Raw genomic sequence first — 13,651 nt, forward strand, 5'->3', positions numbered from 1 at the left:
ATTGGGAGGGATATTTTATGTTTCATTGTAAGTAACTGCCAAGTGGGTTTCTTATTTGTTTGTAGCACCATTGTAAGCATTTCCTTAAATTGGGGTTGCTCAGATGCGATGGTTGTAACTTAAATCTATACGAGTGTTCCTTGGAAATACTATTCCAAGTACGCAAAATCAGTGTGCCTGCCAGAATTTGCCATTATATTAAGTTCTATCATAGAAGAACGAATGCATGGTAATTTTTTGCAGTTTTTAACTGTTACCTTTCAAGGTTTTGAATGTGCAATCCATTTAAAACAAGTATTGCTGCTGTTTATAATGCTGGCTGGATACCTCCCCAGATGCAGGTTTTTAGAGATTTAACAATTTTTAATGCCAGTATACAAATGTATGCTTTTACATAAACTTCAAATTTCACTTTGGAACAGGTGAATCATCTTTCTCACTATTTCTTTTTCTAACTTCACTCAGCTTTCTCTGGAATATTAGCTATCTGAAAAACTGTCATAGTCTTCTAATGCCATTTTTGCCAGGATCGTAAGCATTTTCAGTAATGTTTGTGAGCAGCATTACTGACAGATCTTGAGTTCCAGCAGAATCAGTTAAGTCTTTTGATGGTATAGTTATTTTGCCAGCCATCACTCTTGTAACAGTGGAACTCCCCTTTGAGGAAAAAAAGAGGTCATTCATCTTTTGTAAGATTCATACATGAGTTTTATCACTATAGTAATAAAATTCACTGCTTGGTTGGTAACCACTGGAAAATGTAACCACACTTAGATATGTTGCCATATGCACAGTTAGGTAGCTATTAGAATAAACATACGATAATACATATAAAAATAAAGAGGGAATGTGTGTTTTGGATTAATTGAGGGGTGTTGGACAGTTTGAACAAAACCATAAAAATACCTGAAACAATATTCTGTCCTTCCTGCTTTATCTCAGGTTTCTTTGGTACGATTGATAAGCTTTTTCTTTTTACTTATTATATGCATTTACCGCTAATATTCTAGGACCCTATGTTGTCTTTAAATAGCATTTTCCCACCATCCTTGTCAGTTTGTTTATAAGGCTCTGTTATCTGCAACTTGCATAGGCAGTGCTTAGATGGCTTCTCTGTAAACTATATTCTAACCATGTATATTCACCAGTATTCACTTCCTCTTTCATTTTCATCTCTATGTTTTTGTTGAAATATTATTGAAAGTATCCAAAATTATTTTTATCTATGGTTACTGAATGATTTAATAATTACAGCATGTGGTATAGGGACTGACTGAATGCATTGCCATTAAGGAATGATTTTCATTCAGTGGTATTTTGGGAAGTTTCTAACACTGTGAATTAATATGTTGGGCTGGGACCTCTGGTAGCTTTGCTTTGGAGCATCTGCTTCCATTGCTACTGTGAATAATTTGTCATCAAGCACAGGGGAGAGGTGTAGGGGTCAGGCAGTGGTACTGCCTTACCTGCAGCTGCTAACCTGCCCAGATCTGTCTGCTATGCAAGCCACAAAATCCTCATGGCTTGCAAATCACACTGCCTGTAAAGCCTGACAGTGCAGACAGATGAAAAGAATAACTGAAGTCTAAAAAAGGTGGGTTCAGGACATGTCAGGTTTTTTCCATGGTGCCAAGCACTTTCAGTTTACATTTAAGGAAAAAGGTGCATAGCATTTTGGAGGTGGCATGCAGCAGCATGCAGGGATGCCTGGTAATAGCAGTATAGAACTTTCCACTCCAGAGGACTCCTGAAAGGAATTTTGGACTTGTGCTTGCAAAGGCAGCAATAGAAAGGGTGAGGGAATGGGCTGGAGCAGAAACAATTCCCTTTGTTGTGTGAGTACATAAAAAGTACTTTTTTAATGAAGACTGTTAACAAATCCATTGTTGTTGATGTATCACATTGAGCTTCTGTTAGACTCATCTTTTTAAAAAAAATAAAGGTAGTTGAACACATGCATTCAGTGTGCATTGAATGCTAAAGCAAATACAAGTCATTGACTGCTTTTCTTAATGAAGAAAGTGGTGGTGGTGGGAAGTGTAACAGACATTGCTTTTAATGAAATTAAGGTTGCACACAGTCCCAAGAATGCTAATATCTCTAGGTGATACCCATCTCCTTAGTTCCAAGATTTCTATTATTTTAAGAGCTATAGATATCTAAAGAGAAACAGTCAATTTAATTTTGTACACCTTCATTTTTAACAGTTTGTTTTCCATCTGTTTCCCTCTTGGATAGAAGCTGATTTATCGGGAACCTGTTATCCTTATAAGTGGATTTTCTACTAAGGTTTTTAAAGCATCCCTGAGATCCTACTAAGTAATGAAAAAAGGAGAAAGCTTTTAGTCCTGCAGACTACAGCTGTAGAGTATTTCAGAGTATTGTGTAACAAACCACTGCAAGCTACTCTATACAAATGAGGAAACTGGATAAAATACCATATGGTGCTGCACAGTACTTCAAAGAATTATTTCAATATTTTGAATGGGCTGAAATATCACTTGCAGATTTATTCAGTCTAATTGGGACTTCACAGTTGTACTGTTATAAAGGAGAATATCTGTGCAAGCTAAGTGGTGGGCAGGGGAGCTGGAATCAGACTATAGTACAATATAAACTAGATGAGAATTAACTTTTCCTAAAATGCATAACAAACATGATCATCTAGCATGCTGTTAGCAGCAGCACAGTAGGTTTTATGGTGCTTTTGTAATTTGGATACTCTGATTTGGAGTCTAATTGGATTCCTGGGCAACACTGAATGTCTTACATTCTTAAGTTGTGTAAAGACCATTCAAAATAATGGGATTGACATTAACCTTTTTAAAGTTTCTTTTTAAAAAATATATTTGAAAAGATTTAAAAAATAAGCTGCAGTAGAATTAGAGATTTCAGGAAAAACTCTACTCTTGTGTCTTAGACTATAGGTATTCATTCTGATTGGCTCTGTAATGGATAAAATAAATTTGTCGGGTTTTTTTTCCCTGACTTCCAATTACAAGTGCAAACCAAGGGGTTAAAAAACTTCCAATTCAAATTGGAAGGAACAGCTGCCTTGAAATTCAGCCAAAAAATTGTCATTTAGGAAGTCAATAAATACTTACAGAAAAACTTAAAATCAGGGGGGCACAGTATATTCAATGTTTCAGGGAGAAGATGCTGATATAGATGCACTGAGTACTTCTACTTTGAAAAAAAAAAGGTGTATTTGGCTTTTATTTAAACTATAACTCACATTTATGAGGTTGGTGTTCTGTTGTTGTTGAAGCAGAAGGCAGAGGTGCACTGTTTTCATGTGTCCTTGCTGGTGGTTATATAAAGCAAATCCAGGCTGGTTCAGAAATCTGCGCAGAGCAAATATTAACTTTAAGCTGCTCTTATTTCCTCCAGTATTGTTACTTCTTTCTGAAACAGTGCACCTTGCAGTCATTAAAATATCAGTGCAAAGGAGAAATTCTGTGGACATGGCAAAGGGGGTGGACAGAAGAAGTAGTGACTTTGATTTAAATTGTTACAAAATTTCATTAACTTCATTAGACTCTGGTGTAGTTGTAATTCTCATCAGTGTGTGGCTGAAAGGATGCTGTGATGTGTCAGGTAATCTGATGTCTTTTGCATATTGATTCTGTTTGATGCCAGGCTGTGGAAAATGTACAAATGTTGGGCTGAAAACACCACAGGAAATAAAACCCACAAGTGATGGGATGCAAAACTCACCTGGCATAGGCCTAATAATGATGTTAATGTTTGCCTTTTTAAAAATGATTATTAAAAGGAGCATCATTTGCAAAGGAATAGCTGCTGGCTAGACTGATTTTTCACATTTGAACTCAGAAGCAGTTAATAATCTTTTAAGAGGTTTAGAGGACATTTGTGATTCTGATCTAAAGGTCATCATACCAAGTGAACTAAGAATGGGAACAGTATTTCCCAAATCACTGGGGAATACCTGGAGAAAGGAGAAATATGTTCAATGTGGTCTCAAGGGAGATGAGAAATTCCCTTAGGACAAGAAAAAAATATGTTAAGAGAAGCTTGGATATGCAAAGGAGCTTAGGCTTGAGCATTTTGTTTTTGCTAGTGAGGAAACTGAGGCAGGGAAATGAGTGTACCTTTACAGTTTTGTTTGCACGTGCATATGTTTTTTTTAACATTATCTGAAGTTAAAACCCAAACTGGAATCAGTATGTTTTGGTGCTATCCTTTTCACTCATTTTCCTCATGGGATAACTGATTAATCTATAATGCCTTCAAGTTTTGGAGCCCTGTGAAGCATTGCACACGCAGTGAAAAGGATTTCGTGAGGTTAGTCTCTTACTGGGAGGCTTAATCATCTTTACTGCAATGCCTAATTTAAGGGAAGAACGGGGACGTTTGCTAGTGCTGCCAAGGAGGGGGACTGTGCCAAAGTCTCTTCAGAGCCTTAAGCTCCTGGGACCTGCAGCCCTTTCTTGTTAACACTGTCAAAACAGTGCATTTCTATTACTTCACTGGAAGATATTCCATCTGACTTTTGACCAGTAATCACCTTTTCAGGGTAATATATAACTTTTTTTGTGTTTGTTTGTTTGTTTTGTTTGGGAAACTCATAATTCAGGTCATAAATGTATATTTTGTAATTCTATCAGCTCTTGTTAGTGCCTTGTCAAGGGGTTCTCCACTGTGTGGTAAGGTATATTGGGGAATAATTGCAGTTGTTTTAACAATCTAGTCCAGCCCCTTGCTCAAAGCAGGCCTTCCTTCAAAGTGGAGTCAGGTGGTTGAGGGTGTTGTTAAGTCAAGCTCAGAAAATCCCCAAGGATGAAGATTTCACAGCATCTCTTGGAAGGCAGCTCCAGCCTTTAACCATTCTCATTATGAAGCTGTGGGAAAGGGTTTGCAGTGTATTTTGCAGATATTGGATTCTGATGCTGACTTGGGTGTCTCATTTTTTACTTCTGGGTAAGATGCAGATTAATTGAACATACCAAGCCTGTTTGGTTTTGATCTAGAGCTTTTAACTGACGCCATCTAAGAATACTGAATTGCTTTTAAATCAGTGTTGAGATTTTACTTGTTGGCATCGGTTTTGATATATTGGAGCTGCCAGGGAGTGTTTTGTAACTCATGAGATGTTTAGTTCTGTTACCTTGTAACACAGTTTACATACATTTACTTTTTGTTTGTTCAATGTGTAATGGGAGTCCTCATTCTTGGCTAATGCTGAGACATGGAGTTTGCATCTATCTGTCTTTTCCACCTATCTCTGTAAAGTGCAATTATTTTTAGCTGGCTTCAGAAAAAAATATGTTGTAATGTGTGCATCAAGCTGCATAGCTTGAGAATTGTAATATTCCCAAGAGAATATCGACTCTGTAGAATATAGGGTCTGAAAGTAGCTGATAATCTAGTTAAAACATGAATTTGCTGTTATGTGTGTTCTTGAAGGAAAAATAAAAGTGGGAAGGTGTAGGGTTTTTCTCATGTAACCCTCTAGCTAATCAGGGGCTTCTAAAATTATGTGGGTGATTGAAGATAAAGTTATCCAAAAGGTTTTATCACTTTTTATGTCTCTGAAAATTATTTTTCTTTTCTGTATGAATGCTACTATCTTTTGAAGAAAGGGACTCAACTGCAGTGCTAATGAAGTATAAAGAGCTAAAGCTGTCACTGCTGCAAATGGTATTTGCAGGAATGAGAAGTTAGTTTACTTGATACCTCATAGCAAATGTCTTTGAAAGTCTAAGGTGCTGTCAGTGTGAATTACAATGAAAGCGTTGAGAGAGGAGGTGTTTATGTAGTCTGTCTGGTATGCCTTTTCAAAATATATCTAGGTATGTACTTTGGGAACATATTTTTAAAGCAAAACCTGTGGGTTTGGAACGCTTCTCTTCCCTGACTTAGGGGAACTTGCAACTGGTGAACAACGCCGGTCATTCCAAACGTGTCAGAAAAACCCATCCATGTATTGTGCTCTGGAAGTTTTGACCACTTGACTGAGAAACTGTTATAAAAATATTGTAAGAACTATTCTAACATTACTGTTACTAATTTTATATCTTTTTAGAGAAAATTTTGTGGTGTATTTTTCTAAGACTTCTTTTTTTTTAAGATCCCTTCATACCTGAAGTAGAAATTAAGTCTTTTCTGTAATATAAACCTAGAAGTTGGAATGGATAGTGATGTAGTGAAATATTACAGCACTTCTGTTCACCTAAGGTTAACTTGGTAGGTCACTGGTTCACCATTGCAAGGGACAGAGCAAATAACATCTATGTACCTGGTACACTTATATTTTTATGTTGCTCTCTGATCCTGTTAAAAGCCACTTGAACTCAAAGGGCTTGAACTGAATTGCGAAGCATGGACCTTGCCTTAGAAAATGGGAGCACAGCCCCTATTCTGAGTTTCAGTAACAATCTCTTGCCAAGAGACAAGGGTTAAGGCCCTATATTTATTAGGTAGGAATCAGGCATTTGGACTCTTGAGAATCCCTGGATACACCCTTCTGATATCTGCAGGACCCTATGTGTTTGTAATAATCCCACTGCTAGTCTTCTATTGATTTTTATTTTTTTTGTCAAGTACATAAGTATATATCTGTTCATACATAGTGTTAAAGGTAGATCTAGTATATGAGCGGCTCCAACCAGCTAGGTGAGTCCAGGCTGAGAAAGGTGGGGTATGTGTTGTTAACATACCCCACCTTTAGATTTTTAAGATCTAGCTGTATGAAAAAATTTTCCTTTAGATAGTCATAGTAAGTACACTATTATCTAAACTTTTACTAAATACTTAAATGAATCTGAAATGCTGAATAACAATACTTTTTCTTGATAATATAGTATTATTTGCATCTTAAAATATATGCATTAGAAATGCAAGTAAATCCTCAATTTATGTATAATTTTGGTTTTATAATGATGCTTCCTAAAAATATGAAAGGTGAGCTGATCTTTGGATACAAGGCTTTTCAGTAGTCATCTTCCTTATTTAGTCATCTAAAGCTAGGGAAGATACTTTATTGCTGTGTTGCGCAGTCATTTTTTTTATCTGTTGTTAAAATGCTGCCTAGTCATTTGTTGTAGAGGTAAAATATTGTTTGGCCGTTTATTATGGAGAGTCAAAATGTTGGCTGCAATGGAAGAAATTGAACTCTACTTGGATTATTAACTTCCTCCCCAACTGATGTCTCAAGCGAGAGAATTGTCACTTAAAAATAGTGGGCTGCTTTAGCAATATCTGCTTGTCATGAACTCATAGCCATAATAGAATTGCGTATAATGGATAACATCATAAATTTTTGGTGGGGAATTAATAGCAATAATTTACTTTCTGGTTATGCTGCCTTTTCCTTCTTAGAAAATACGCGTACTTTGATATTTATTGTAGATACACATTCTCAAGTGGCAATTAAGTTATGTTTTCTTTTTGTGTGTAAAAGTAATACATTTACTGAAGATTCGCTTGGCAGTGTGGGAGGGAGAAAGCAGAGTTCTAGCTACATTTCCTTCATATTACCCCATCTTCTTGCTCTTCAGCCATGGCATTGAAGACTTGCCCTACAGTTTGTTGCTGTGACTTCGCAGCTCCAGCCCTGCGTGGTGGCTGAGCTCTGTTCAAGTTCCATCTCTTTCCATCTCTTTAGTCAAGTACCTGTTTCCTTGTCTTCAAAATATGTTATGGTTTAACAGTACAGTAAATCAATTGCTGGAGTACTCTGTACCCCAGTACAAGACCCAAATACAATTCTGAATCAATAGTAATTTGCTCCTCTGGGTTTGTTTTTTTACTTCCCATAAGCAGTTTTGTGTTGATTCGCCTGTCACCTATCCATGCCATTCTATCCATACCATTCTGACTTGGTGCCGGACTGGGTTGTCTTGCCTGCACTTGCCTAAGCTCAGTCTGGCTAGTTTGGCCGGTGTAGCAATCATTTTTGTTGAGGTAAAGTTTGTACCATTAGATGATAGAGTAGTGCTCCTCGCTGCTGCTGCTGCTGTTTAGAGAATTGCTGCCTTGTTAGCCTAGTAAACATGTTTAGTTTGAGTGCTGACAGTTTATCGTGTCAACCATTGACAGGGGTAAATTTCCCTCTGTATTAATGCAGAAGGAAAATGGCCAAGCAAGCATTTTTCTGCGTTATTTTTACAGCCACCAGCCAAGGCTACAAACTGAGCCTTTTGGGTTCGATTCTGTGGAGTTGGTGTTGGAAATTCTGAAGTGATGAGAAGTTATGAATTCTAAAACCTGATACCCAGATAGACTAAGTAAGAAGTATTGTAAAGAATTTTTAAAAAAATCGTTTTCTTAAAAAGTATAGAATTGGTGATGGCAAACTGTTTTATGACTTTACTGTACACCATATGGTTAATGTAAGTCAGTCAACGTCCCTGGTTGAATGTATCCATTGTATGTCCTTCTCTTGGGACATTCCCTCTTCCTCATGTATTATAAGGGTGACAGCGGCATGTGGCTTTAGTGTTTAGGGAAAGAGCCTGTTTTAAATTTTTGCAGAGGAAATTTGAATTGAGATAGTCCAGAAGGTTTGGTTCGTTGTTGGGGTGTTAGGTTTTTTGGTTTGTTTGCGGTTTTTTGTTTCATTTTTGTTTTGTCATTTTCCCCCTGTTGTCCTTCCCCCCCACTTTATCTCTTTGTGCCTGTGTCTAACTGAAAAATATTGTGCAATCATTTACTGAAGTCTTCAGTTTCTGAGAATCACTAAATTCCCTTCTTTGTGTCATATACTATATGGTGTAATTACAGAATTGATCCAGAAAAAATCCAGAAAAAATGCCTTTGCTTTTGGAGACTTTCTTTCAATTTTCAGTCACTGATGTAAATATAGTGGCATTAGTGGGCAAGTTGAATAGACTTATAGGATCCCTCCTAAGAAATGAAACCTCTCTCAGACTAAAACCCACCTTAATATCACTATCTCATTTCTGTTATTCGTGTATACTTTTTTATGAGAGCACTAATTTTCAAATTTTATTAATACTATATATAATAAATTTAGATAATAAAATCAAATACAATAGATGGAAAAAGTTTAGGAAGTGAACAAATAAGAGAGTGATGCTTGCAGATACAATCTTGCTACTGTTTACCTGTGGTATCAGTCATGGACTCCGTAGCAAACGTAATTAAAGATTGCATCAAAATGCATGAAACTAAAAAACCATTTCTCAGTTTATGTATTAATACTTAGCTGTAAATGGGAAATCTCACTTGCCATCATACACATTTCATTCCATAATTTTTTAATGGTCACCTTGCAGCATGGATAGTGTAGTTTTTAAGTGTGGGTTTTGAACTCTTAATTCCTCTCCATTGCAACAGAGTCTGCCCTACAAACTGCAGGAATATTTAACAAACACCTGGAAGAGGATGACAAGTTTAGATTTAGGAGACAGATGTGTTTGAGAGATCTGGTTCAGTCTGCTCCTTATTTTAGTAGTTTGGGTGACCTTTGTTACTTAAAGGGCTCCAAAACTGGATTGGCAGCACCATACACCAGACTGAGTGGTGGTTGCCTCAAAGAAAATCCTGACTGCTGCAGGGATTCAGGTGTTTGCCCAAGAAGCAAAGAACATTGTTGTTTCCAGTAGTGTGGACTTCATATTTGTGTTTTAAAGAGCATAATCTCTCTCCTGTCCCTGTGGCTGTGTTATTACACTGTTAATTGATTTGGGATGCTGGACCATATCTTTAAGGTGTACTGATAATGTTTGTGGAATATGGCAGAATTTTACTGACCAAGACATAAAAGAAAATCAAGATTTCTGACAGGTTATAAGGAACTTGGTCCTGAAGCAGCTGATCTGAAGAAAAGAAATACTTAGAGACATATTAATTCAGAATTTCAAAGTCAATCATAGGACAATCGTAGGACCTATCTTTAAAAAGTTACCGTTTTAATTTTAATTTACTATGACACCTGGTAGGCCACCAACACCCCAGGTATTCCCCTGGTACACTGTTCAACTTTATTCTGTCACTGCAGGAGCAGATTCTAGCCATCAAGTTGGCAGAGGATCACCTTTGGGAACAAATGGGAGTCATGTACAGCTGAAATAATGGCTTCTGTGTCACTTACACTATTACCTTTGGTTTTGACATTTAGCTGGTGGGAAGAAGAATCTGCTTAAGTACAGTCTTCCCTGCCATAAGATATTTGGTTTTCTGCCATAAATTAAAAGTAGTTAATAAGGAATAGGTATCCTAGCTGTAGACAACTGGACCTCCTGTTGCTATTGGTCTGATGGGCTAATAATTCTGGCAAGTTCTGTGAGCTAGTAAAAATAGTGAACGTCCCTTTATGTGAAGGCTTTTCAGTTTATTGAGAAATTTCTAGGAATACCATCAAGTTCCATTGTTTAAACATATTTTAGTAGTACATATCATTGAAAAAATTTTCAGTAGGATGTTTTAGTTTCCCTGAACAATTTCTTATTAATTTGTTTGCTTTCTAATGGAGAGTTTTGGTTGGAAATCTGTGAAAAAAACCACTGTTCCTCTGAATTAAACGTTTTAGATTAAACTGTTTCCACTATACCTTTTAAAAGATGTAATTTGAGAAAATTGTACCTTTTTGAGGGCTCTTTCTCATGGAAATATTTGTAAAGATAAGTATCAAGGGTAAATAGAATATGGTGCAGAAAAAAATAATCTTAGAACTGAGAATTCCATTCTTTTTTGGCAGCATCTAAGCCAGCCTGACCAAGAGCAGTGACTCTCACAGCCATTGCTGTTAAACTGTTCGGGTCCTTGACAGCTGGATCGTTTACTGACCCTTCTCTTCATGTGATTTCTTCTGGGATCAGATACAGCACTGCCATGCTGAGTATTTCCCAAATGCAGGAGGACCGAACCAGAGACAGACTTATCTTAGACTGACGACTAGATTGATGGTAAGCAGTGCAGAAGGTTCAAGCCTCATGCTAGCATAAAATCATTTGACAGATAGAAATATTTGCTTATAAATTGAAAGAGTAGGTAATAATAGTGTTTTTTATGATTACATTACATGATATTTTGTGATTACACAGACTAATAGCTAGCAGATGGCAGAGTATACATTTTACTTGTTTACCAAGTTGATGGATGGCAGTGATTGAAAAACATTTTTTTCCTTGTTGCATTACTCTAAAAGCTTGTAGTGGAAAGGCAATTTACAATATGAGTCAACAATAATTTGTATCTGCTCTGGATTTTGGGGGGCATCAGTTATTCTATTTATTTTATTTGACTTCTCTCAATGATATTTTCTTCTTAGGGGAATGGGAAAAAAATGAAATCTACTTTGAAAACCGTCTTTAAAGGGATGCATGTGCGCTTACAGTCTACATATACAAATAGTATCTATTTGTATGAAGAAAAAATGGTGGGAGGTTTTCTCCACTGTTCTATTTCAATGTTTATCGTATTACTTGGACATTTTGATGAAGAGAGATATGCTCTGTCTTTTGTTTAGGCACCTCAGCACAAATCTACGTTGCTATATTGCATGCTACCAAGAGAGTTAAAACTATCCAGTCACAATAATAATGGCAGTGGTTTCCATCCCATTTGTTTAATTGGTATTGACTTACTCAGATTATCTATGTGTATGTTTTGGATGTATCTGCTCTTCAAGGGTTGTTTGGTTGGTTTTCTTTCTTAGGTGCAATGACTTGGGAATACTCCATAGCCATGAAGTTGTTTCATGAGTAGTAGACCTAAAACCTGAATTTCTTTCTTGGTTCATTTCCTATGTATTTTAGTCCCCACTGTTGGGTGCCCTAGCTCGCTGCCATGTTCCTCAAGTGTGCCATTCATTTTAGTCTCTCTCAATGGTTTTTGGGTGTATTAGGAATGTCATGCTTGTGGTTTCAACAAATAGAACCTGAATTTTGATTATTAGTAGTTTGCCTTTTCTTTGAGGGAAAAGGGGCAAAGCTGCAATTGCTCTTCCCCCAAGAGTCAGTGTTTGGTCCTGTTTTTCTGTAAGGTTTCTAACTTCTGTAAAATTCATATCTGAGACATCTAGTATCTTGCAAAATTTGATAGAACTTGGACAACATGGTTCAAATTTTATGATTTGTGTTTAGTCATCTCATAATAACATTATTTTTCTGGAAAAATTGAGCTAAAACACTGAGATGGAGCCAGAATGTCATTTCTGCTTAAAGAATCCAATAAGACCATGGATTTTTTTCCCCCTTAGTAAAAGAGGAAGGGAAATCATTGCAAGAATTACTGTGACTGGACAGGATAAAACATAACTTGAGATATTCTTTTCAGATAAGAAAACTTTTGCCTTTCAGCCAGAGGACACTTCATAATGTATATGCCTATTTGTAATAGAAATATTGAGTCTGTTTAAAACTGTCCCTTGAATTCCCTTTATGAATTACACACATGATAAGACCTGAAAATACATTTTTAGTAGTATCTTCAGTTTTATATCAATCGTGGATAGATCCACCAGGCCTCTCTAATTCTACCTTACAACTACTGTCTCTCAAAGGGTTTTCATTACTCCAAACTGCTAGTGGCCTTTCAATAGGGAGAAAGCCTATGATATTGCCTTACTTTTTGTAATGTGGGGGGAAAAAAAAATACATATTCAGATAGTTGCTGGCAGGTTTAGTAAGCTTGTTTTTCATAGTCCCTATTCCCAAGGTAAACTTTTTCCTGGGCAGTAATTGATCCATTTTTCATTTCCTTCATCTTCTGCTTTTCACCACTGCATTCAGATTTGTGTGGCAAATATATATGTACATATGTGTCAACAATTACTGTCTTGTTCAGCTTCCCTACCCTTGACTGAATTTTTATTTTGCATTTTCCACAAGATCCAAGTTTCAGACCGATATGATAATATGACATTTTCCAGCTTGTATCAGCAGAGATGAAATGCCTTTGGTAATGATGCCTCTGGTTGCAAGGAGGAGAATGAGAAATAAACGGTAGAAATGTAGCTACCAAGACTCCAAATTGATTTTTATATGGAAACCTGAATTATGTACCTGAAAGTCACTGGTAAATGCTTGAGGTTCACCAGTACAGGAGAAGAGCAGTAGAAAAGAAAGAGCAATGCTTAAATTTGTATGGTGCTCTTGCTGGGAGAAGATGAGTACTTCAGCAAAAAGTGACTGTTGCCTCAGAAACAGTTTCTGAGTCTGGATTCACTGTGTAATGCTTGCTGGATTCAGATGATGAAGCCAGGTTGTGGGGTGAGGATCATGGTTTCATGAACCCTGTTGGAGTCCCTGCCTGTGCCCACACCTGCCTGCCTGAGCGCTAGACAGGCTGAATGCAGATGCAGGCAGGGGAGTGGACCCACCTTAAAACTGACTTGGTGAAAGTGAGTCTTTAACTCAGATGAGCCTTGGTAACAAGGACACCCCAGACTTTGGGATGGGACAAGGGGCAGGGGGACACAGACCTGGCCAGAAGCAGGAGAGCACAGAGTTGCTGCTCCTGTCTAGTTTCATGAAAACTAGTCTTAATCCTATTAGAGAGATACAGATGCACCTTTCTGGTTTAGAAGATGACAGTGATTAGCAAGCAGGTGCTGTTAATGTGCAAATCCCAGAGTTTTGCCAGGGTTATAGATGATAAAGTAAGGGATAGGTCCTAATTAAGGAATATATAAAATGGACAATTGACTTCAGTTGTCTTTGCT

At 37.0% G+C, this 13,651-nt stretch overlaps 1 protein-coding gene across 11 annotated transcripts in view; it reads left to right on the forward strand.

Annotated features, from left to right (window-relative positions):
• The window catches only part of TENM3 (teneurin transmembrane protein 3), a 1,315,365-nt gene that overhangs the window by 947,769 nt on the left and 353,945 nt on the right, over positions 1-13,651 (forward strand). For 8 of the 11 annotated variants that reach the window (XM_039550639.1, XM_039550641.1, XM_039550645.1 and 5 more), the window contains one exon: positions 10,685-10,892. The exons of the other annotated variants lie outside the window; for them this stretch is intronic. The gene's annotated coding sequence lies outside the window, so the exon portion shown is untranslated. The remainder of the gene's footprint in view (positions 1-10,684; positions 10,893-13,651) is intronic. 11 annotated transcript variants of the gene reach the window in all.

Source organism: Corvus cornix, chromosome 4, assembly GCF_000738735.6.
Source record: "Corvus cornix cornix isolate S_Up_H32 chromosome 4, ASM73873v5, whole genome shotgun sequence".
Classification (NCBI taxonomy): Eukaryota; Metazoa; Chordata; class Aves; order Passeriformes; family Corvidae; genus Corvus; species Corvus cornix.